We start from the raw sequence: 23,012 nt of genomic DNA on the forward strand, positions 1-23,012 counted from the left end.
TTTTTAAAAATTATTTGATTCGGACTGGTTATATTTTAGTCAGTAATAATAATTTTTAATTTTTGGTCCGTAAAGTCCGTTTTTTTTTAAAAATACTTTTACTGGTTCGAGCCCTGAACCCTCACTCTATCAACTCAAGTGATGACCGTTATCGAAAAAATACGACCTACCCCTATGAAGACAAGAGATATAGAGACCCGGAAAAATAGAAACAGAAAAAATAGAGATATAGGAAATAAAGTATAGAGATAAGATTCGCATCTTTATACATGAAATTTTATCAAAACAGAATATAATTGATTTCTTATTTGTTTACAATTTGAAGCCTCTAATAATTTGTAAGTAATGGAATTAAATTCGGGATAAATGGGCAAATAAAAGTGATTCACTGCGTGAGTACTAATTTCTACGGATTCGCTTGCATTGATTTACTGCAGTCGTAATCGAGGAAGCAGCTCTGGCACGGAAATCGAATCTGTGCGCTGGAACAGTGAGGAATATATATGTATATATATATAGGGGCTTGTACGAGTAGAACATGTATAGATACGCATCCCCCGCAGAGGGGGTTGACGTGCGGTTATTTATGCCCCATAGCTGGCAATCCACCCCCTGATGCTATAGTCCTGGCATGGTTTCCTCGCTTCCCCCTCTCCCTCACTCTCTCCTTCCCTCTTCCCCACCCCTTTTGGTTTAGATCGCTGTTTTCTTCATCCCTCCTTCTCTTGCCAAATGGTGCTGTATTGTTCATCTCTCTCTCTCTCTCACTTCTGCTCCTCCCTCTCTCTCTCTCTCTCTCTCTCTCTGTAACATTCCCCTTCCAATTCTGCCCTTACAATCTCTCTCTCCCTCTCTCGGTTTGCCCTTCCACAATCATGGGTTCCATGGTTCCGGTTCGTAACAGCGTTAGCAGAGCATCGGAGTGAAAACGCGTATCATCGATCCGGACCAGGCACACAACCAGCCTCCGCCTACAAAACTCTCGAGCTATCGTGAATATATATACCGTCGGCGGTTCGTCGTCAAACGACTATTTCTGGAAATAAAATTTACGATCTTGGATTCGTTTATCAATTTTTCTTCAAAGTGGACAATTTAGCAAAAAAAAGAGAGAGAGGGGGGGAGTGATTTATTTTTCTGTTGATATAATATGAGAGAAGAGTATATTTCTGTGAGAATCTGAAATTCAAGTTGTATTTTAATTAATGCTATCAAGGAATATATTTACCAGCATAACATTTTATTTTTGCAATTTCATTGAATATTTATAAAACTTAACATTGGAAAGTAACAATGAAACGAATTTTCATACACAACGAATTTTTATACCTAAATTATAGTTAAGGTTTTGCCAAACTTTTGCTCTTTTCAAATTCCCTGACTTTTCCAGGTTACGTATAATTTTTCAAGGTTTTTAAACATTTATATTTTACCAAATTTTAAATTCTCTGATTTGCAGACAAAACACTTTAAATTTTTCTCTGACTTTAAAGAATATTCTGATTTACTCGCAAAATAATTAGATACGCAAAAAAATGTTCTATTACATTTTTTTTTTTACAAATTTCGAGTCAAATTTCTTCAAAAGTAAAATTATTCGAAAACATCAATAACTTCATTTTTACATAAATATTCAATCACTATTATTTATTCATAGAAATTAAGATTTTCAAAAATTTGATATAAGAATAGTTATTATAAAACATGAAGAAAGCGATCACTTCCCAAAGTGTTCGAATCGAAGTGATCGATATCTTCATGTTTTATAATAATTATTAAAACTTGCTATAGTTTATTATATACTGTAACTTCTTCAAAAATTATTTTCATCATTTCGATTATTCACTTCTAGAATTTTAAACTAAAATTTTTCTTTGAGTCAATTTTTTAAAAATAATTTTAGAAATAGTTTTTTGAGAATTTTCAAATTCTTTTATTTACAATTTAATTTGACAAAATTTCGATTATTCTGAAATTCTTCAATTAAATTTATAATTTATAATTTATAAATTTATATTAGAAAATAAAAACTTCAAATAATTAAAAAAAAAAAAAACTTTTTGAAAAAAATTAATTCTACAGAATTGTTTATTCAAAGTATCTCGAGAAATTTTAATAAGATTTTTAAAAATAATTTCTTTTTTTTTTGAGAAACATGATTAAAGTTGCATTAAAAACAATTGAATTTCTCCAAACAATTTGGAAATAATTCAATGTCTCTAAAATTTTTTGTTATTTATGAAAATAATTAAATGTTTGCATACAATTTTATTAAAATTTTTTTAAAAATAATTTAATTCCTTTTTGGTAATTTTTATTAAAATAGTTGATACTGAAAATCATTGAATTGAGGAAATTTTTTGAAAATAATTGGAATTAGGACAAGAGTTTTATTAAAATTTTTGAAAATAATTTAATTTTGAAGAAAAATTTTATTATTTATAAAGATAATTAAAACTTTGACGAGATTTTAATTTGAAACCTTTTAAAAAATTCAATTAAATCCAAGTATTTCATTCCAATTTTTGAAAATTAACTTTAAAGAATTATAATTGAAAATTTTGAAAATAATTGAATTCTCAAAAATTTTCATGAATAATCTTCAAGTGTAAATTCAATAAAAATAAAAATTATTGAAAATTAGGTTCCAAAAATAATATTAAAATAGTTTTGAAGAAAGTAATTCTCTAAATTATTTCGTTCTATAAAGTTTTAAAATTCAATTATTTTCAATATTTTCCATTTTTCTGAAAATTCAAATACAAACACAAAATAATAACATTAGAATTTTTGAGAATTATTTTTAACATTTTGGAAAAAATAATCACAGGATTCAAAATTTTTAATAAAAATTCTTCAAAAAATTATTTTTTTTTAAATTATACAAAAATTTTTCAATTATTTTCGAAAAATTACATTACAATATTTATAAAGCACTAATTCTTAGAATTATTTTATCCTAATTTTTTAAGATTCAATTATCTTCGAAAAAAGTAAATTAGAATTTTTAAAAATTTACTATTTTAGAATTTTTTTTACTAAATTTAAATTATTTTTTAAAAGATTTTACCAAATTTCAATTTTTTTGACGTTTTTTAATTGTTTGTAATTGTAAAATTATTGTCTATCAAAAATTATTTAGAAATATTTTTAAAAAGTTAATTTCACGAATTTCTTTATTAAAATTTTTGAAAATATTCTACCTTAATATTATTAAAAAAAAGTAATTAACGGTACCAATTATTATAAAAAATTGAATTTTTGTATATAAATAATTGAATTCTCGAAGAAGTTAAAAATTGTAGAAAATAATTGAATTTTTGGAAAGGTTATAGTTTTAATTTTTAGAAAATATTAAATTTCAGAAGTTGAAATTTTTTAAATTTTATTTTCTGTAAAAAAAAAAATAAGAAGTATTCAAATATTTATTTAGTAAAATTATACAAATTTTTATTAATATTGAATTTAGAAATCAGTGTAGAATTAGGGAATTAAAAAAAAATTTCGTGACAACATTAAATTAAATAAACAACTTTTTCGACTTTTTTCTATTTGTAATCGACTAAAGCGACTTTTTTTGTTCGTTAAAGTTGATCCGAGGGCTGAACGTCAGTTTTTAAAATTTCAAAATGTCGGATCCAGTATGACGAACGAATTTTTTTAAAATGATCGAATTCGCTTCAAATTCGTAATTTTTATGAACTACGTCCGAAATTTAAAATTTTCAAAATCTGACATCGGATTCATAAAAAAAAGCGACCCCGAGTAACGAATTTGAGGTCACAGGATCTCCGAGGGTTATAATTTTTTGATTATAGTAGAGAACTATTATAAAAATTCAAATTCAGAGAGGAAAGAATATAATTCAGAATCAAAGTCCAAAGATCGGGTCCAGTATTAAGAGGAAAAATCGATTGAAAACTCATTAGAAAAAAAGAACTCAGGAAGACTTAATGACTCGGGTAATTCGGTAGATTTTTAGAGACCTCTTTCTAAGTACCTCGTAATTCAGATCGTATCCCATCGCAGGAAATTCGGTTTCTTCTTGCAACATTCAGTCGATTCCATTGTTGATCGTCTCAAACCTTTTCGTTCTATAAGTACAGACATAAAAATAAAGAACATGAAAGAGTATAAGAATAGTATTAATATATTAATATATATAGAAATATAAAAATAAAAATAGTATTTTTCAAATAAATATATTTATTTGAATAAAATTATTCTATTTTTAAATCAAATTTAATTTAGAAATTATAAAAAAATTTAGTCAAGTTTAATTTTTCGACAACTACTTTTTTACTGCCTTTACTTTCAGTCTCAATGCTACTTTTATAAAATTAATTATCGAGTACGAAGCCTGTTACATATGTTAAGTCAATTTTAAATCTTACAATAATAGCTTCAAGTTAAAATTTTATTCTAAAATGGTTTTAATCTGAACGGTTTGAGTCAAAAGTGTATCGAAAGTATAACGTATCACATTCTAAATTTAAATTAATAAAAAGTATTTAACTTGAATTAGTAACTGACTTTTTGCTTTTCAATTAGTAAATTTTACTAATAAATAGTAATTTCAACTAATTTCTTAGAAAAATTTACTAATTTGAAAGCAAAAATTCAGTCACTAATTCAAAATAGTAAACATTTTTACTAATTCAAATTTAGAGCAAAGAGTTATTTTTTATAGTGAATGATTTTGGAGGATTTTACACTGAAGCAGACAGGGCTGAATTTAAGACTTATCTTAAAATTATATTTTCTTTTTTCTTCTTATTTTTAAACTTATTAGAACTATCCACTTCAAGTCAATTTTTAGATTTAAAATTACACTCAAGGCTAAAATTCATTAAAAAATAGTTCTAATGTAAACATATTTTAATCAAAAGTTTGATCAGACAGTAAGATTATTATAGATTGTTAGGCTGCAGCAAATAAGTCTAATCTTTATAAAAAAAAATTTATAATAGATGATTTACATATATAAACAAATTTCGAAAAGAAAGTAAATTAAGGCCAAATATATACTTCGATTTGAAACATTCCGCCTTGACATTAAAATTCATTTTCAAACATATATATTCTTTCCTGAAAGGTAGTTGATAATGAACTTTCGTTTATTTACCACAAAGCATTGCTAATTAAATACGATACAGACGTCTATAACTAACTTTAATACAGCGACCTCTATGACTCCAATTTGTATTAGTGTTTGAGTGTGTATACGCGTGTACATAGAGAAAATGCATACATGTATATATATAGCATGAAAATACGACGGAATTGTGAGTCCGATGGGAAATTGTAAAGCTGGAATACGCCGGTAGTTGCGAAGAAGATAACTTTTATGATTCATCCCAGCTTCTGGCCGCGTTAACGTTTTTACCTAAACGCCTTTGCCCCCATTCCACGTGGCTGATTATAAAAAAAGAAAGAATAAGATAAGACGGTTTTAATTTTCTACATATGATTTTTTTTGTTCATTAATTAATAATGAATCGGTGACTCGTAATTATTTATATTAATCTACAAATTTATTTGTAACTAAATAATCTTTACTCACTTTGATTTGAATTACAGAGTGTTGCCACGCTTTTTCTCATTTTAAATTCCCTGACTTTTCCAGGTTAAAAAACAGAATTTTTTTAGGTTTTTAAAACTACATTTATATTTTACAAAATTTTTAATTCAAAACTTTTTGAAATTAAACAACTTATAAAAAAATTGTTATAAAACATAAAGAAATCGATCACTCCGAGTCTTCGACTCGGAGCAATCGATATCTTTATGTTTTACAATAATTATAAATTACTTTCATCATTTCAATTCAATTATTGTTTTTCAGAATTTTTAACTAAAATTCTTCTTTAAAATTAATTATTCATTTATTTTTAATAATTTTTGAAACATTTCTTTGAACATTTTCAAATCCTTTTGTATTTACAATTCAATTTTACGAAATTTCATCGATTATTCGGAAATTATTCAATCAAATATATATTAGAAAATAAAAACTTCAAATAACTTGAAAAAAATTCAATTGAACTTTTACAAAAAAATTAAATCTACACAATTTTAAGTTAAAAGTATGAAAAATTCAAACATTCAAAGATTATAATTTAAAACCTTTTCAAAACTCAATGACTATCTAAAGTTTTAACTGAAATTCATATTTGAATCAAATATTAGAAAATTCTACGACAATTCAATTATTTAAATAAAAAAAAAATATTTATTAAAGAATTAAATGTTTTCTAAAATTGAACTCTCATTTAAAGAATTTTATCAACAAATTTTTAAATAGGTAATTAAAATTCTTTTGAAGAATTTCAATAAAATTTTTAAGAATAATTTCATTTTTCGAGAAATTAGATTAAAATTGTATTAAAAATAATTGAATCTCTGTAAAAAATTTCATTGAATTGAGAAAAGTTTTTAAAAATAATTGAATTTTGAAGAAAAATTTTAATATTTATAAAAATAATTGGAATTTTGACAATAAATTTTTTAAACTTTTGATCAGAATTATTGAATTTCTGCGAAGAATTTTATTACTTTTAAAAATAATTGAATTCTTGAGACGAATTTTTCAATAATATTTCTTTTTAAATACCTAATTATTTTTAATACAAAAATAAATAATTTATTTAATAATTGAATGTTTCTTAAAATTGAATTCTCATAAAGAATTTTATGAACAAATTTTTAAATAATTGAATTCTTTTGACGAATTTTAATAAAATTTTAAGAATAATTACATTTTTCGATGAATTCGATTAAAATTGTATCAAAAATAATTGACATTTTGCAATGAGTTTTATTATTTATGAAAATAATAATTGAATCTCTGTAAAAAATTGTATTACATATTTATAAAAATAATTGAATCTCTGTAAAACTAAATTGAATATTTTTGAAAATAATGGAATTATTGCAAAGAAATTTTTTTAAAAAAATTTGTAAATAATTGAATTGCTGTGAAATATTTGTTAATTATAAAAATAATAAAAGGTTTGTTTAGAATTTTATTAAAAAATTTTTAAAATAATTCATTTCTTGTGGAAAATTTTATTAAAATAGTAGATATTGAAAATTGTTGAATGGAGGAGAATTTAAAAAAAAATTGAATTTATTAACAAGAATTTCATTAAAATTTTTGAAAATAATTGAATTTTGGAAAAAAATGTTAATATTTATAAAGGTAATTGAAATTTTGACGAAAATTTTTTAATACTTTTGATCATAATTGAATTTTTGGAAAAAATTTTATTACTTTTGAAAATAATTGAATTGTTGTGATGAATTTTTTAATAATATTTCTTTTTAAATACCTAATTGAATTCTTTTGTGAAATTTTTTTTGAAATAGTAGATATTGAAAATAATTGAATTTTGATGAATTATTATAGAAATTAATGAAATTTCTACAAAGAATTTTATTAAAATTATTTTGAAAAAAATTGAAGTGTTAAAAAAAATTTCGTTAATTTATTTTTGAAAATAATTTAATTCCTTCAAGAAATTTAATAAAAAATGAATTGACAATAATAATTAAATTCTAATAAAAAGATTATAGTAAGGCATTTTAAAATAATTGGTACCTAAAGAAATTACAAAAATAAATTTCGAAAAAATTACAATAAAAGAATATACTTGGTTCACAATATATGTTCATATATATATACGAGTATATGATCCCACCGCTGTCACCAATGAAATTTATAATTAATTGACCTCTCCTTTTTCGGAAGACACTTTTTATTATATCTTAAAATTAAATCCGTACAATAAATTCTTTAAATTACAAAATATAATTTATTATCCTTGGAATTTTTTTTACAAAATGATTTAAAAAAATGTCTCCTTTAAGCAAAACAAGATTCTGATTGCTCAGTAGAAAAAAATATATTTAAAACTTTTATAACATTCTGTATATATATATATATATTACACTTGCATAAAATTTCCACCGTCATATAGTAAAAAAGTAGAACCATATACTTATATAATAATAAAATATGTATATCAAAATTCAAGGTTGAACTCTGTCACGGTAATGCGATTAAAAAAACAACATAATGATCCATAAACTGGTGAACAATTTTTTCTTAAATATTTTACAAAAGATATATTAGAGGCGCGTAATTTTTATTACATATGTGCATATATAGATTTTTACAACAGTTATAAAAAAAGGGTACAAACGTATGTTTAAAAGGAGGCGAAAAGCAAATAAAACTTTTTTTTAAATATTTGAAAATTTAATTTAATTACGAAAGTAAAAATTGTATAAATTTTTACACTGATGGTAACTTTAGAATATCAAATTGCAACAAATTGATACTAAAACTGTGGATCAAATCAAAAATTCAGCTACATTTTTGGTATTAAAGTATATTAATAGTCAATTTAATACTTTGAAGAAAACTGTTAATTGAAGATATAAATTTTAATAAAATATTCAATCGCGGTCTTCCTTTTTGGTTTCTTTAAAAGCTCGCATCTTTTTAAATGAGAGATTGAGAAAAGTCATTTTATTGATAAAAGAACTGAACTTATCCGGTAGCAACGACAAAGTGTGTTATCGTCGTTAGAATCACGCGCTTTTGTCAGCGGCCGTGAAATTAAAAAAAAATATCTTTTACCAAGGTCTAAAACACCTAGAGCGTTAGCGTTGCCATGAGAGCGGCCATAGAGCTCTGTAATTTGCCTTCATAAAATCTGACCAAGAAAGCAAAAGAAAAAAAAATAAGCAGAAAAAAAACTCAAGCCTGTCGAAGGGAATAACGTTAGTTTGCCGTGAATTTATTTTCCATTTAGTTACGAGAAAATTGCGTACCTCGCATCCCGTAACATGTAGTTAGGTACAAGCCCATGTATATATATATACACACCTCTAACTATATCCCGATCGTGAATTCTGTATTTTATGTTCGCGCACAAGGGACCAACAACACTTCTTCGCCTCCACCTCCATATTCGGTTGGTTCAAATATATTTTCTCCATATATAATGATTATATGCATGGCGTGATATTATACGCAGAAAGAAGATGGCGTGTATTTTATAATTATAATAGAATTACCATTTTTTGGAACCTGTTTTGGAAAGTTTCGTATAAACTGTTTAAAAATGACTATGCTGTTCTGTATTAATCTAAGTGACTGCACCCTGAGAGAAAATGGCCGCCATAAACAACAGATGGCGCAGTAAGTGCTCATGCTAAAGTTCCTCCTGTACTGTAGTGTAAAAAATAAAAGCCGCGCACAATTTTGCTCTTATTTTACTCACATGCTACAATGGAAACTGTGCATTAGACAAGGTTGAATATATAACATAAAAGTTGAGACATATTTGGTCAAGATTGTATACTTGAGTTACTGCCACACTAATGTAGGCGATTTGATTTGAAACTTCTTACATAGAAAAAACCTGCGGGTTCAAAATGATAACCGTACAGTACTCATTTTGATAAGCAGCAAAAATTGAAACCCTTTTTCAATTAGTAGAATATTATTAATTGCCAGTAAAATTTTACTAATTTTTTACTAGAATTTCACAGTTCTATTAAATTGTTAGTACAATTATTACTAAACCGTTTGATGCACGACTTTTTGGAATTTCATTAGTATAACATTCTACTAATTCAAATATAAAAAGTACCAACGAAATAAATGTAAAATCTGTTATTTTATTAAAATTGAAACTATAACTTGGAAGTCTAAAAAATTCTAAATCAAGTTAAAGGCAATTTTTCTTGTTCTTTAGGACAAATAAAGAGACACGTATTTTTTTATATAGCGAAAACAAATTTTTTAGATGAGTGTTTGAAAATTTTAGGACATATCGTGATTTTAGAGCTAAACAGCTGACAAATTATTTTCAAATCTTTCTCGTTTTTGTAAAAATAAATATTTTTCAATTTTATTTCTTGATTTTAGTAGTGTTTTTGATACTTTTTCTTTGCAAACTTGAAAATTTTAAAAATTTTAAAAATTAACAAAATGGCGGCCATTTTCCGAAAAATCAAAAAAGTCAATTTTCTCAAAAACATCATTTTTTATTTTTCTTAAAATTTTTTTGTGATTACTAAATGAAAAAAGGAACTAATTTTAAAAGGTTTCATGTCCGCTAAAACTGTTTGGAAGTCGCAATAATTTTTTTCAGAAAATAAAAAATCTCATTATTTTTTCTCTAAATCTGAATCAGTGAAATTCCACTGAAAAGCAGTGAAATTTGACAGAGAATCAGTGACTCTATTCTCGCGATTTGAAACAGTGGAATTTCACTGAAAATCAGTTAAAAATAACAGAAATTTCAGTTATTTTTAACTGATTCGCCAATTAATAAACTACTGAAAATTTCTGTCACACATATTGAAAATTTCAGTTATTCTTTAATTTTATTTATTAATTTTATTTTTAGTAATTTTAGTTTTCGATTTTTTGAAAAATGGCCGCCATTTTGTTAATTTTCAAAATTTTTAAAATTTTCAAGTTTGCAAAGAAAAAGTATTAAAAACACTACTAAAATCAAGAAAAAAAAATTGAAAAATATTTATTTTTGCAAAAATTAGAAAGATTTGAAAATAATTTGTCAACTGTTTTGCTATAAAATCACGATATGTCTTAAAATTTTCAAACACTCATAACTCAGGTAAAAATTTTTTTTTCGCTAAATAAAAAAATACGTGTCTCTTTATTTGTCCAAAAGAACAAGAAAAATTACCTTTAATTTGATTTGGAATTTTTAACCTATTCGCCCTGCATGAATTGAGATAGAATCAGCCTAAGAAATAATACAAACATAAAATTAAAATTTTAATATTAAAATTTTTCAAGAATTATTCTTAACATTTTGGAAAACATAATCAAGTTCAAAAGTTTTAGTTAAAATTCTTTTTAAAAAAATCAGTTTCTTTTAAATTATACAAAAATTCTTTTAAGAAGTTCAATTATTTTCAAAAAATCAGATTAAAATATTTTTAAAGAACTAATTCTTAGCATTGTTTTATATCATAATTTTTTACGATTCAATACTATCTTCGAACAAAGTAGGTAAATTAAAATTTTTTTAAATTTCCTTTTTTTGTATTATTATAATTATAATTAAAATTAACAAAAAATTTGATTATTTTCTTATATTTTTCAAAAATTCAATTATTTTTAAAAGATTTTACCAAATTTTAATTGTTTGAAAATTTTTCAATTGTATATAATTGAAAAACTATTATCTTTCAAATATTATTTAAAAATATTTAAAAATAATTAATTTTATGAATTTCTTAAAATTCTTAAAATTAAAATTTTTTTATTTAATTTTATTAATTTTTTTTGTTTTTACCAATTTTAAATTATTTTAAACAGATTTTACAATATTTCAATTATTTGAAAATTTCTCACTGGTATCATGTTCATATTTATAATTCAATGTCTTCAGAAATTTTATTTTTTTTATCTTTTTCAAAAATTCAATTATTTTAAAAATATTTCACCAAATTTGAATTATTTTTAAAAGATTTTAGTAAATTTCAATTATTTTAAAATGATTCTAACCAAATTTCAATTATTTTGAATATAGATTTTACCAAATTTCAATTATTTTGATAAGATTTTAGGAAATTTCAATTACTTAAGAATTTTTAGAAAATATATCTTAATAACTTTAAAAAAAAATAGTTACAATTACAATTATTATAAAAAAATGAATATTTGTATTAAAATAATTAAACTCTCGAAATGCTTTCGAAACATCATGAAAAATAATTGATTTAAAGATGAAGTTTAGTTAAAACTTGTTAAAAATAATTGAATTTTGGAAAGGGTTCTTGTTATAATTTTTAGAAATTATTAAATTTCAAAAGGTTTTAAATTGAAATTTTTTAAATGAAAAAACAAAGAAATATTTAAATATTTATTTAAGAAAATTATGTAATTTTTGAATAATTGAATTTAGAAATCACTGAATAAAGGGGACTTAAACATAAGTTTTTTTACGCCTTAAAGTCGATCCGACGCCTGTAGTGCAAAACTTTAAGATATTTCGAAATGTCGTAAATATTTTTTTATTAAATATAAATTTACCATCATAAAGTAAAAAAAAATCTTCTTTATAGTTGTAAATTTTCGTATATTTTACCAAAAATATTAATTTCTCGCCAAAACATGTCCACGAGGATAGTTCGGGAAAGGAGGATTGTCAAATGTCCACAATGGGGGGAGAAGGGGTCAAAAAGTGTTTAAAAAAAAATTGTCCACTTGGTATATGATCAACCGCCGCATCTTCTATACTCTAAGAATCGAAAATATCGAAATTTTTTATAATTAGAACTTTTTTCCAGTTTCATAAAAGTTTGCGTCTATAAAAAATTAGTTCACATTCTTTTGATGACTTATCCGCACGGTTCTATTTATAAAAAAACAAGAATAAGTTTATTACATTATCTTTATTACACTTAGGGGTTTATTATTCGTTGAAGGGGCATTTTTTAGTTTATGAGTTCAAGTTTAATAGACTTTATACGACTTTAATATGACAAGGAAATTGAGTGTTGATTAATTCGCATTTGTTTTTTTTTGTTTATTCGTATAAATGAAGAGTGCGGGAAAATTTAAAAACTTTCTCAATATACACGTGAATATTATAAAGGGTAAAGTTTCTATACATGCGGATGTGAGCTTAGGCAAAATTTTGACGGCGATATATATTCAAAACATTTAGAAACTGTTATGTTGGAACATGTCGAGAACAACGGTTCTGGAGATTCAATGATAGGTGTCATTGAACGCAAACCCTTTAACGCAAAGGATGCGCAATCCGCCCATATCTAACCGGACTTACGTACATTACATAGTGGAAAAGCATTCTCGGACCGTCGGACAATTCCATTTTACGAGGGAGTATAAAATCGTAAATACGAGTCGTAAACTCTGAATACACGTTACCGAATATTTGTCATTTGAATGATAGAGGACGCAATGGTTTTGTGCGAATGAAAATCATTTGTATTGTTCAAAATTGGACGTAGTGTTATTTGTTTGTTTTTTTCATTGCAATTGTCTCCTTACGGAAAAATTCTATATGGTACAGGTGCTAAAGGGGATTAATCCCATTTATGATCAAGTGCAGTAAAAATTTATTTTACGTTCCTGAAAGAAAAAAAAAACTGAAATCTGTTTTTTTGTTGCGCAACTGATTTTGAGTTCGGTATCAAAATCAGTGAGCGACTATAACTTTGTTGAGATTTTGACTCAAAATGACTCTGACCTAAAGCAGTAATGAAATGCAACTAATCCTAAACTATATTGCTAGAGAGAAAAAAAAATACTTTAAGGGGAAAATGAAAACATTTTCGAAAAAAAAGATACAGATTTGAGTGAGAATTTGAAAATAAACAAAAAGAGTTCGAAAAATGTCTCATTGAATTTTAAATGTTTCGCACCTTTTGTGAAGTTTTCATATGTGTTTGATGGTTTTAGAAGATGAGTTAGAGGAAGTTGAGTAAACAAATAAGAATGTGAGGGTTATACATATTTAGACGCTATGAATATGATCTAACTTGATAAAAGAAAATAAATACAAACACTTCTTTTTCCAAGTAATCCAATTTATTTTCTTTTTCTTTTTTATTTTCAGAGAACTAAATTTGTCTCTTTTGTGAGAATAAAGAAACTGTTTGAATCCCTTTTTAATAAATTTAAATAATAACTTATCAACCTTCGAGGATAATTGACAATAATTATATACGTGAATATATTCTTTTCTTAATGCAAGAAATGCAACATATGGTAAAGATTTTTGATGAAAATTTGTATCTTGAAAAACTGTTCGCATTTTCGTATGACTTTTAACTTCTTTTTTTATTTTTTTCAGAGTATCAGGAGGATCATCGTTTGGAAAATCAAAATGACCAAAATAACTGGAGGATTATATCGATTGAAACGGAGGATTTTAGAAAACCGAATCGTAATACTACAGCTGCAATTTTTTTCCGATGTGCCGAAGAAAAAATTCCTGTTTCTTGAGTTCTAGTGAGTACGATTAAGCAATATATTTTTATCTAGGGTGCATGAAGATTATTGTAATATTTTTAAAGGTCTCTTATATATTAAGTTTTTGATCATTTTTATGACTCGGAAATTTTCGAGCTCGTTGATTACGAATCTAAGACGAGTTTTTAAAAAATTAAAATAGGGGACTTAATAATTTTTTATATAATCAAATCTATTTAAATACTTTAACATTAGTTGATGAAATTACATTTTACAGTTTATTAAACCTTTTTAAATTCACTGCTCCAGAATGTGCTCGCATCGTATTGCATCCGCTACTTAAAATTTTAAGGAACTAATGTAAAATTTATAATCAATGACTCAGCGAAAAGCTCTGAGTATAATCAGTTTCAACCTAAACTGACCAATTTTAAAATATTGTCCGCCATTTTGAATTTTAAAAAACTGATTAATCAACGTCCTTAAAAAGCTTGGGTTACAAAAGTTTTATAAAAATATATTAAAAATCTTTTTAACGCACTTTTGGGCCAAACAGTAAAAATCTCGTCGACATGCAACGGGTTAAAATTCGTACACTGTAAAAAAGAGTAAACAGGGTTGCCACGCTTTTTCTCATTTCAAATTCCTTGACTTTTTCAGGTTTTCCAGAAAAATTTTTTTGTTAAAAATCGGAATTTTTCCAAGTTTTTAAAACTACATTTATATTTTACAAAATTTTTAATTCAAACCTTTGTGAAATTAAACAACTTATAAAAAAATTGTTATAAAACATAAAGAAATCGATCACTGCGAGTCTTCGACTCGGACCAATCGATTTTTTTATGTTTTATAATAATTAAAAATTACTTCAATCATTTCAATTATTCAATTATTGTTTTCCAGAATTTTTAACTAAAATTCTTTTTTACATTAATTATTATTAATAATTTTTGAAACATTTTTTTGAACATTTTCAAATCCTTTTGTTTAAACATCAGAAAAAAGGAAGAAGATATAAGCAGGAGGATGAATGAAAAAATGGAGAAGGTATGGGGGGAGATGGGGAAAATAAGAGAAATGTGGGTAAAGCATGAAGAAGAATGGAGAAAAGAGAAAGAACAGGTATGGGATAAACTAGACGGATTAGAGGAAGGATTTAAGGAAAGGGAAAAAGAAAAGGTGGAAGAATTTAAGAAAATTGAGGAAAAATTAGAAAAATTGAGTGATCTCGAAAAAAGGGTGGGGAAAATAGAAAAAAGGGAAGAAGAGAGGGGGAAAAGTGTGGATGAGGAAGGTGCTTCAGGAGGCGAGCACGTAATCGAAAAGAGATTAGGGGAAATTGAAAGGAAAATGGAAGGGGTTGAGAAAGAAAGAAGAAGAGAAAGGATTGTGGTAAAGGGGTTGGAAGTGGAAAAGAGTGAGGTTAAAGAAGAAGTGGAAAAAATAATGAAGGATATTGGAGTGGAAGTGCACATAAAGGGTATAAGGGGGGCTGGAGGTGAAAACAGGGATAAGCCGAGTGTATGGATAGTAGAGTTAGGAAGCGAAGAGGAAAAATGGGAGGTAATGAAGGCGAAAAATAAGTTAAGGGGTAAACCTGTAAAAATTGATGAGGATAAGACCTACAGGGAGAGAAGGATTGGGTGGCTTTTGGCAAGGAAAGCGAGGGAGGAGAGGGAAAAAGGGAGTTGGGTAAAATGGGGAAGGGAATGTTTATGGATTAATGGGAAGAAGTGGATAGTTAAAGAAGAGGATGGAGAAGTGGTAGAAGAGGAAAGAGAAATGGGGTTTGGAGAATAGCGAACAGGAGAGGGGAGGAAGGAGGGAGAAGAGGGAGGGAAGGGGAATTAAATAGGAAGATAAAAGTTGTTTTTTGGAACGTATCGGGGTTGGGAAATAAAGATGAAGGGTTTTGGAAAACATTAGGAGGGTGGGACATAATATTTTTGAGTGAGACGTGGGTAGAAGAGAAAGACTGGGATAAAATTAAAAGAAGTTGCCTAAGAATTTTACATGGAGAATGCAAGGGGCAAAAAGGGATAATAAAAAGGGGAGAAGTGCAGGGGGGATGTTGTCAGGAATAAGAAATGGAATAGAAGAGGAAAGTCTGAAGGAAGGAACCAAGGAGGTGGAGGGATGTATGGCAAGAAGGGTAAAAAAAGGAGAGGAATATATTTCGATTGTGGGAATCTATAGGAGAAGAGGTGAGGATGTGGGATGGGGGGTGATAGAAAATTGGATGGAATGGGGAAGGGACGAGAAAGTATTGATTGGGGGGGATTTAAATGCGTGGACGGGAGAAAAAGGTGGCAGTATATGGGATGAAGAGGAGGAAAAGTACGTAAGAAAGTCCAAACACGGTGAGCTAGATAAAGAAGGGAAAAAGATGCTCAGGATATTAGCGGAAAGGGGATGGACAATTGTAAATGGGAATGTAAAGGGGGATGAGGAGGGTGAATTTACATACGTAGGAAGGGGAAATACGGTGATCGATTATGTTCTGGCAGAAGAAAAGGTAAGGGAAATAATCAGCAGTATGAAGGTAGGGATTGAGGTGGGTTCGGAGCATTTTCCACTAATAGTGGAGTTGGAGGGGGTAGAGGGCAGGGATAGAAGGAGGCAAGAAAGAAAAATGAACAGAAAGATAAAAATGGGGGATTGGGGGCAAGAACAATTAAGGGAGTATGAAGAAAGGAGGAAGGAGCGACAAGAGAAGAAGCAGTTAGGGATGTAAACGAAAGGATTCAAAGGTTAAGAGAGATAATCGAGAAGGTAAAAGGGGAAATAAAGGCAGAAGGAGCGAAGGAGAGCAATAAAAAGGGTTGGTGGGATGAAGAATGTGAAAGAAGCAGAAAAGAGTTGAGAGAGCATATAAGAGCATGGAGAAAAGGATGGATAGAGAAGAAGTTGTACAACAAGAGGCACAAGATGCATGAAAAGCTGTTGAAGGAGAAAAGAGAAGCGGAAAGAAGAAGATACATGGAGGAAATAGAAAAAGCTGTGGCAGAGGGTAAGGTGTGGGAAGTAATAAATAGGGAAAGAAAAAAGTGGGAGGGAATAAATAAGGATATAAAAATAGAGGAATGGACGGAGTATTTTAAAAGTTTAAGCGGGGGCATAGAAAAAAGAATTAGAGGAGAAGGCAGAAGGCAGACGGGAAATAAGGAGGGTACAGGAATAAGTATGGGGGAGGTAGAAGAGGCGATAGGAAGGATAAAAAGAGGAAAGGCGGCAGGGGGGGATGGTTTGGAAGGGGAGGGTTTAAAATACGGGGGAGAATGGGTTAAAAAGGAAATGTGTAAAGTGGTGAATGAGGTGTGGGAGGGAAAGGGGTGGCCTGAGGAGTGGAAAACAGGGCTAATAGTACCAATCAAGAAGAAAGGAGAAGGGAAAAGGGTAGATGAATATAGAGGGGTCACCTTGATGCCGGTGGGATACAAGGTGTACGCGGAGATTCTGAGGAAGAGGTTGGAAAAGAGAGTGGGAGAACTTGGATGCATACCTGACAATCAGACAGGATTCAGAAGAGGAATGGGGACGATTGACAATATCTATGTATTGAATTTTTTAATAAATAGAAATCTAAGAAGGGATAAGGGTAAATTGGTTGCGGTTTTCGTAGATTTTAAGGCGGCGTTCCCGTCAGTAAACAGGGGAATTCTGTGGAAGGTTTTAAAAGAAAAAGGAATTGAGGAAGACTTGGTGGAAAGAGTTAAGGAAATGTACGTAGACACAAGGGAAAGAGTAAAAATTGGAGAGGAGTTGGGAGAAGAATTTTGGTTGGGAAGAGGACTTAGGCAGGGATGCCCATTGAGCCCAATATTGTTCAACCTGCTAATAGCAGACGTAGAAGAGAGGTTGTCAAAGAGGGGAAAAGGGGGAGTAATATTGGGAAATGGTAGGGTATTCTCGCTAGCCTACGCGGATGATATGGTGTTAATGGCAGATGATGAGAGAGGAATGAAATTAATGTTGAATGAATTTGAGAAGTATGTTAGAGATAAAGACTTATGTATAAATGTGGGAAAGACGAAAGTGATGAGGTTTAGAAAGAGAAGAAAGTGTGAGAAAGAAGTATGGAAGTTGAATGGAAGTAGCATAGATGAAGTGAATGAGTTTTGTTATCTCGGATACTGGCTGCAGTTTAACGGGAAACAAGGTTTGAATGCGGAAAGAAGAGTGGAAAAGGCAGGAAAGATTATGGGAAAAGTGTGGAGCATAGGTATGAGGAGATTTAAGAATGATTGGAGAAGAAGAGTGTGGATGTTTGATATGCTAGTGTGGTCAGTCTTAGGGTATGGAGTGGAAATTTGGGGTTGGAAAGAAGTCAGCAGTATGGAAAGTATGCATGAGAGATATTTAAGATGGACAATGGGGTTAAATCGAAGCTGTCCGGGGTACATGCTAAGAGAGGAAGTTGAGAGAGAGAAAATGGTAGTAAGGCAGAGAAAAAGAGCGATTGGTTTAGAGAGAAAGTTTGCGGAGGGGAAGGGAAGTGGGCTAGCGAGAAGATGTTGGGAACTTATTAAAAGGGAGGAGGGAAAGGGAGGGAAAAGTATGACTATCTGGGAAAAGGAAAGATGGGGAGCATTGGGAGAGATAGGAGAGAGGGAGGAAAGCGTTGAGAAAATAATTGGGAAGTGGAATAAGAAGGACAGGGAAAATAGATGGAAAAAGATTAGAGAGTCCAGATATAATAGGTGGTACAAAATGGTCAAGGAAGAAGGGTTGCCGAAATATTTAGTGAAAATAAGGGATGAAAGGAAAAGGAATAGAGTGTTAAGGTTCAGAATGGGAGAGGGAATGAATGAGTGTAAGTATTGGATGAGTGAGGATGAAAGATTGTGTAGAGTGTGTAAATTTGAAATTGAGGACTGGGAGCATGTGTTGGATAGATGTGGAAGAGAGGAAGGATATGAGGAAAGAAGTATAAGTGAACGGGTATGTATGGTGTTAAGTGGAAATGGGGAGGGAGAGAAATGGATGAAAGAAATAGAAAAAACTAGAGCGAGGGTGGGAACGTAGAAATAATTCTTAGTTTTATAATTGACGAAGCCAAATTGGGCACAAAGAAGCTGGAAACGGAAACCCAGGCACTTGGCAGATAGATTTAGTTTTTATATTAGGTTAAGGTTAAAATGTTAGAATTGTAAGTTATCTTTAAGGTTTTTTTGGTATTGGAAGTTTTGCCTCGAACCCTGCGGCTTGTGCAGGGAGAGAGTAATAAATAAAAAAAAAAAAAAAAAAAAAACTGATTAATCAACGTCCTTAAAAAGCTTGGGTTACAAAAGTTTTATAAAAATATATTAAAAATCTTTTTAACGCACTTTTGGGCCAAACAGTAAAAATCTCGTCGACATGCAACGGGTTAAAATTCGTACACTGTAAAAAAGAGTAAACAGGGTTGCCACGCTTTTTCTCATTTCAAATTCCTTGACTTTTTCAGGTTTTCCAGAAAAATTTTTTTGTTAAAAATCGGAATTTTTCCAAGTTTTTAAAACTACATTTATATTTTACAAAATTTTTAATTCAAACCTTTGTGAAATTAAACAACTTATAAAAAAATTGTTATAAAACATAAAGAAATCGATCACTGCGAGTCTTCGACTCGGACCAATCGATTTTTTTATGTTTTATAATAATTAAAAATTACTTCAATCATTTCAATTATTCAATTATTGTTTTCCATAATTTTTAACTAAAATTCTTTTTTACATTAATTATTATTAATAATTTTTGAAACATTTTTTTGAACATTTTCAAATCCTTTTGTTTAAACATCAATTTTACGAAATTTCATCGATTATTCGGAAATTCCTCAAACAAATATATATATTAGAAAAAAAACTTCAAATAACTTGAAAAAAATTAAATTGAACTTTGTTAAAACAATTTTGAAATTGAAACACAATTTTAAGTTAAAAGTATGAAAAATTCAAACATTCAAAGATTATAATTTGAAACATTTTAAAAACTCAATTATTATCTAAAGTTTTAACTGAAATTCTAATTTGAATCAATTATTATTAGAAAATTCTACGACAATTCAATTATTTAAATAAAAAAAATAATTTATTGAAGAATTAAATGTTTTTTAAAATTGAACTCTCATTTAAAGAATTTTATCAACAAATGTTTAAATAGGTAATTAAAATTCTTTTGAAGAATTTCAATAAAATTCTTTTGAAGAATTTCAATAAAATTTTTAAGAATAATTTCATTTTTCGAGAAATTAGATTAAAATTGCATTAAAAATAATTGAATCTCCGTAAAAAATTTGATTGAATTGAGAAAAGTTTTTGAAAATAATTGAAATTTTGACAAGAATTTTATTAAAATTTTTGAAAATAATTTGAAATATTGCCAAGATTATTATTAACATTTTTAAAAATAATTGAATTTTGAAGAAAAATTTTTATATTTATAAAAATAATTGAAATTTTGACAATAAATTTTTTAAACTTTTGATCATAATATTGAATTTCTGGGAAGAATTTTATTACTTTTGAAAATAATGGAATTCTTGAGACGAATTTTTTAATAATATTTCTTTTTAAATACCTAATTATTTTTAATACAAAAATAAATAATTTATCGAATAATTGAATGCTTCTTAAAATTGAATTCTCATAAAGAATTTTATGAACAAATTTTTAAATAATTAAATTCTTTTGACGAATTTTAATAAAATTTTAAGAATAATTACATTTTTCGTTGAATTCGATTAAAATTGTATCGAACATAATTGAAATTCTGCAATGAGTTTTATTATTTATGAAAATAATAATTGAATACCTGTAAAAAATTGTATTACATATTTATAAAAATAATTGAATCTCTGTAAAAATAAATTGAATATTTTTGAAAATAATGGAATTATTGCAAAGAAATTTATAAAAAGCTTGTAAATAATTGAATTGATGTGAAATATTTGTTATTTATAAAAATAATAAAAGGTTTGCTTAGAATTTTATTAAAAAAATTTTAGAATAATTCATTTCTTGTGGAAAATTTTATTAAAATAGTAGATATTGAAAATCATTGAATGGAGGAGAATTTAAAAAAAATTTCAATTTATGAAAAAGAATTTCATTAAAATTTTTGAAAATAATTGAATTTTGGAGAAAAATTTTTATATTTATAAAGATAATTGAAATTTTGACGATAATTTTTTAAAACTTTTGACCATAATTGAATTTCTGCAAAAAATTTTATTACTTTTGAAAATAATTGAATTCTTGTGATTAAATTTTTTAATAATATTTCTTTTTAAATACCTAATTGAATTCTTTTGTGAAATTTTATTGAAATAGTAGATATTGAAAATAATTGAATTTTGATGAATTATAGAAATTAATGAAATTTCTACAAAGAATTTTATTAAAATTATTTTGAAAAAAATTGAAGTGTTAAAAAAAATTTCATTAATATTTTTGAAAACAATTTAATTCTTTCAAGAAATTTAATAAAAAATGAATTGACAATAATAATTAAATTCTAATAAATGAATTATGGAAAGGCATTTTAAAATAATTGAGTTTCTTTGATGAATTTTAATAAAATTTTTAAGAATAATGACATTTTTCGAGAAAAATAATGACATTTTCCATTAAAATTGTATTAAAAATAATTGAAATTCTACGATGAGTTTTATTATTTATGAAAATAATTGAATTATTGCGAAGAAAAATTGTAAAGGCAACTCTTTTAAAATTGAATTAAGAAATTTGAATTAGGAAAATTGAATTAAAGAAAAATTAGATTTCAAGAATAAGCACAATAACTTTAGAAAACAATAACTTTCCAGAATTCCAATCAAAATTCCCTGATTTTTCCAGATTTTTTCAAGGTTTATAAAATTCCCTGACAATTCCAGGTTTTCAGCTTGCGTGGCAACCCTGGTAAATTGTTAACTTTCGAATTTCGATTTCACACCTTTTGGAGTTATGGAAAAAGGAGTTATATTAACTCCTTCACTAAATGTATAACTACTCCCTAAATTTTCTACAGTGTAGAAAAAAAAATGTCCAACAGTCCAACAGTTGTAATATCACGTATACATACGTCCTCAGCGTACCTTCGATAATACTATTTTTTTCTTGATAAAAACTTTTCGTATATGCCAGCAAAATGCAAAATTACCATTTCGTTGATATATATTTATCATAAAGCACGCACATCGGTATATATATATATTAAAGATTGTGTTGTACGAGCGCATAGGTGGATTTTGCGTTATAATAAACCGTGGTCGACGTGGTTTGTCCATTCAGAGGTTGCATATTTTTTTTTCCTCCCTTATCGGGTCACAAGGGAGTGGCTTTTACTTTAATGCAACGATAGCACGATGAAGGAGAGTATGTGTGTAATGCGCCAGCGCGAAAATGATTTTTTAGTCGCGGGGGTGGCTTCAATGTTGCTTAGAGCCAACAACGATGGGGTGAATTTGGAGAGGGATGAAATTGCGCGTCAACGATGAAACGGATTGCGCGACGTTTTGGAAATGACGTCGCGCCGACGCGGCTCCACACGCATCCGGAACCAAAGAGCTTCTTGCTCATCCTCGCCCCCATTTTAACTCTCCCATTCGAAAGCCGATGAGACTTTTACTTATATGGTTTGGCACTTCATCTTCCGCATCCGACGGATCCAGCTTGTAACGAGATAAAAGTCTATTGTTTTTTTTTCTTATCAACAAATAAACAAAAAAAAAAAAAGAACTTTTTCCACATCGCGAAGACTGTCGTTCGTTTTGCGTCGTCCTGTTCTTGCGAGGCCGAAAAAAATACTGAACGGAACTACTCCAACGAAAGGGGGATAAGGAGCATTCTTTCCGGTTTTTGGGTTCTTCATCTGTTACGAGAGTTATAACAGTCGCCGACGGTGAGTAGCGATCCTGAATAAACAGTGGCCTAGATTTTTAAGAAATTTTTTTCTTTCCCGGAAAGCTCTCGGGTTTTATGGCTTCTTCTTCTTCTTCTTCTTCTTCTTTTTTGCTTTTATATTTTTATGCTTTATGGAA

The 23,012-nt window shown here is 27.7% G+C and overlaps 1 long non-coding RNA gene across 4 annotated transcripts; it reads right to left on the reverse strand.

The window, feature by feature from the left end:
• On the reverse strand, positions 1 to 22,061 carry LOC122511407. 4 transcript variants are annotated; one of them, XR_006302512.1, is made up of 4 exons: positions 21,926 to 22,055; positions 19,318 to 19,372; positions 4,001 to 4,094; positions 1 to 1,179 (listed from the first exon to the last, which is right to left on the reverse strand). It is a non-coding gene; the product is annotated as an uncharacterized LOC122511407 (long non-coding RNA). The 4 variants fall into 4 exon arrangements; XR_006302514.1 differs by lacking the exon at positions 19,318 to 19,372 and having other exon boundaries at positions 21,926 to 22,061; XR_006302511.1 differs by lacking the exons at positions 19,318 to 19,372; positions 21,926 to 22,055 and adding an exon at positions 14,532 to 14,676.
• Between the last annotated feature and the right edge of the window lie 951 nt (positions 22,062 to 23,012).

This window comes from Leptopilina heterotoma, unplaced genomic scaffold (genome assembly GCF_015476425.1).
Source record: "Leptopilina heterotoma isolate Lh14 unplaced genomic scaffold, ASM1547642v1 Lhet_82, whole genome shotgun sequence".
Taxonomy (NCBI): domain Eukaryota; kingdom Metazoa; phylum Arthropoda; class Insecta; order Hymenoptera; family Figitidae; genus Leptopilina; species Leptopilina heterotoma.